A 3,526-nucleotide genomic window follows, 5' to 3' on the forward strand; every position below is an offset into this window, starting at 1 on the left:
TAGGAGGTCTTCCTCACTGGGATTCACGTCCTCTCCCTCCTTTATAGGTTCGGCCATGGTGATCAATTCAATGGCCTTGCACTCTCCTTTTGGATTTTCTTCTGTATTGCTTGGGAGAATACTAGGAGGGATTTCAGTGATCCTTTTACTCAGCTGGCCTACTTGTGCTTCCAAATTTCTAATGGAGGACCTTGTTTCATTCATGAAACTCACAGTGGCCTTAGATAGATCAGAGATTAAGTTTGCTAAATTAGAGGTATTTTGTTTAGAGTTCTCTGTCTGTTGCTGAATGGATGATGGAAAAGGTTTACTATTGTTAAACCTATTTCTTCCACCATTATTAAAGCCTTGTTGAGGCTTTTGATCCTTCCATGAGAGATTTGGATGATTTTTCCATGAGGGGTTATAGGTGTTTCCATATGGTTCACCCATGTAATTCACCTCTGCTATTGCAGGGTTATCAGGATCATAAGCTTCTTCTTCAGAAACTGCCTCTTGAGTACTGTTCGATGCAGCTTGCATTCCATTCAGACTTTGAGAAATCATATTGACTTGCTGAGTCAATATTTTATTCTGAGCCAATATGGCATTCAGAGTATCAATTTCAAGAACTCCCTTCTTCTGAGGCCTCCCATTACTCACAGGATTCCTCTCAGAAGTGTACATAAACTGGTTATTAGCAACAATGTCAATGAGTTTTTGAGCTTCTGCAGGAATTTTCTTTAGGTGAATGGATCCACCTGTAGAAGTATCTAATGACATCTTAGCTAGTTCAGACAGACCATCATAGAATATATCCAGGATGGTCCATTCTGAAAGTATGTCAGAAGGACACTTTATGGTCAGTTCCTTGTATCTCTCCCAAGCTTCATAGAGGGATTCACCTTCTTTCTGTCTGAAGGTTTGAACATCCACTCTAAGCTTACTCAGCTTTTGAGGAGGAAAGAACTTGGCTAAGAAAGCCTTGACCAGCTTATCCCAAGAATTCAGGCTATCCTTAGGTTGAGAGTCCAACCATATTCTAGCTCTGTCTCTCACAGCAAAAGGGAAAAGCATGAGCCTGTAGACTTCAGGATCTACTCCATTAGTCTTAACAGTATCACAGATCTGCAAGAATTCAGTTAAGAACTGAAAAGGATCTTCAGATGGAAGTCCATGAAACTTGCAGTTTTGCTGCATCAGAGAAACTAATTGAGGTTTCATCTCAAAATTGTTTGCTCCAATGGCAGAAATTGAGATGCTTCTTCCATGTAAATTGGAATTAGGTGCAGTAAAGTCACCAAGCATTCTCCTTGCATTATTATTATTTTCGACTGCCATCTCCTATTCCTGTTCGAAAATTTCTAAAAGGTGCTTGCTGGATTGTTGTAATTTAGCTTCTCTTAGTTTCCTCTTCAGGGTCCTTTCAGGTTCTGGATCTGCTTCAACAAGAATATTCTTGTCCTTGTTCCTGCTCATATGAAAAAGGAGGAAACAGAAAAATAATAATAGGGATCCTTTTTGCCTAGGTATAGAGGTTCCCTTAGGTGAGTGGAAGAAGAAAAGAATGTAATGTAAAGAAAGAAATACAAGGGTGAGGAGAGCAGAGATGTGAGATGAAGAGAAGTGTTAGTAGATGAATAAATAAATAGAAGGAGATGAGAGAGAAAGAGAATTTTCGAAAATTATTTTTGAAAAATGGTTAGTGATTTTCGAAATTAGTTTTTGAAAAAGGTTAGTAATTTTCGAAAATTAGGAATAAAATTAAAATCAAAAAATAAAAACAATTAGTTAATTAAAAAGAATTTTTGAAAAAAAGGGAGATATTTTCAAAAATTAGAGAGAGAGAGTTAGTTAGATATTTTTGAAAAAGATAAGAAACAAACAAAAAGTTAGTTAGTTAGTTGAAACAAATTTGAAAATCAATTTTTGGAAAGATAAGAAGATAAGAAGTTAGAAAAGATATTTGAAAATCAAATTTTTGAAAAAGATATGATTTTGAAAAAGATAAGATGAAAAGATATTTTTGAAAAGATATGATTGAAATTAGTTTTGAAAAAGATTTGATTTTTAAAATCACAATTAATGACTTGATTCACAAGAAATCACAAGATATGATTCTAGAACTTAAAGTTTGAATCTTTCTTAACAAGTAAGTAACAAACTTGAAATTTTTGAATCAAAACATTAATTGATGATGTTATTTTCGAAAATTATATGGTAAAGATAAGAAAAAGGTTTTTGAAAAATATTTTAAAAATTTTTGAAAATAAATAAGAAAAGTGAAAAAGATATGATTTTTGAAAAAGATTTTGAAAAAGATAAAATTTGAAAATTTGATTTGACTCATAGAAAACAACTACATTTTAAAAATTTTTTAAAAAGTCAACTCAAATTTTTGAATTTTATGAGAGGAACAAGGGAAGGATATTTTTTTTTATTTTTTTGAATTTTTTTATGATGAGAGAGAAAAACATGAAAATGATGCAATGCATGAAAATTTTTAGATCAAAACAGTGAATGCATGCAAGAATGCTATGAATGTCAAGATGAACACCAAGAACACTTTGAAGATCATGATGAACATTAAGAACATATTTTTGAAAAATTTTTTGATGCAAAGAAAACATGCAAAACACCAAACTTAGAAATCTTTCATGTTCAGACACTATGAATGCAAAAATGCACATGAAAAACAAGAAAAGATGCAAAACAAGAAAACATCAAGATCAAACAAGAAGACTTACCAAGAACAACTTGAAGATCATGAAGAACACTATGAATGCATGAATTTTTAGAAAAAAATGAAATTGACACCAAACTTGAAATTGACTCAAGACTCAAACAAGAAACACAAAATATTTTTTTTTTTGATTTGTTTTTATGATTTTATGATTTTTTTTTTGGATTTTTCAAAAATTAATGTGGAAAAGAAAAATAAGGATTCCAAAAATTTTTAATATGAATTCCAGGAATCGTGTACTCTTAGTCTAAAGCTCCAATCTGAGGGTTAGGCATGGCTTACTAGCCAGCCAAGCTTTAGAAGACATTGATACTTTCCATGTATAGAGCAACTAAGTGTGTGAAGATCAACAAGCTCTTGTATTGATAAGTTGAAACCCCAGTCCAAAAGATTAGACATGGCTTACAGCCAGCCAGGATTCAACAGATCATCATGAAACACTAGAATTCATTCTTAAAAATTCTGAAGAAAAATATATATTTGAAAACATTTATTTTAAATTTTTTTTTTTCGAAAACAAAGGAGAAATTTTTGAAATTTTTTTTTAAAATATTTTTGAAAATAAAACAAAAAGAAAATTACCTAATCTGAGCAACAAGATGAACCGTCAGTTGTCCGAACTCGAATAATCCCCGGCAACGGTGCCAAAAACTTGGTGCACGAAATTGTGATCTCAGGCAACGGTGCTAAAAACTCTGTACGCACCTCTTAATAAATTGTTTTTCAGTCACAACTTCGATACAACTAACCAGCAAGTGCACTGGGTCGTCCAAGTAATAAACCTTACGTGAGTAAGGGTCGATC

The 3,526-nt window shown here is 32.6% G+C and overlaps 1 non-coding gene across 1 annotated transcript; it reads left to right on the top strand.

Annotated features, from left to right (window-relative positions):
* Positions 1-820: 820 nt before the first annotated feature.
* On the top strand, positions 821-924 carry LOC112768705 (small nucleolar RNA R71). The gene has a single exon (XR_003186103.1). It is a non-coding gene; the product is annotated as a small nucleolar RNA R71 (small nucleolar RNA).
* Positions 925-3,526: the final 2,602 nt, after the last annotated feature.

Source organism: Arachis hypogaea, chromosome 17, assembly GCF_003086295.3.
Source record: "Arachis hypogaea cultivar Tifrunner chromosome 17, arahy.Tifrunner.gnm2.J5K5, whole genome shotgun sequence".
Taxonomy (NCBI): domain Eukaryota; kingdom Viridiplantae; phylum Streptophyta; class Magnoliopsida; order Fabales; family Fabaceae; genus Arachis; species Arachis hypogaea.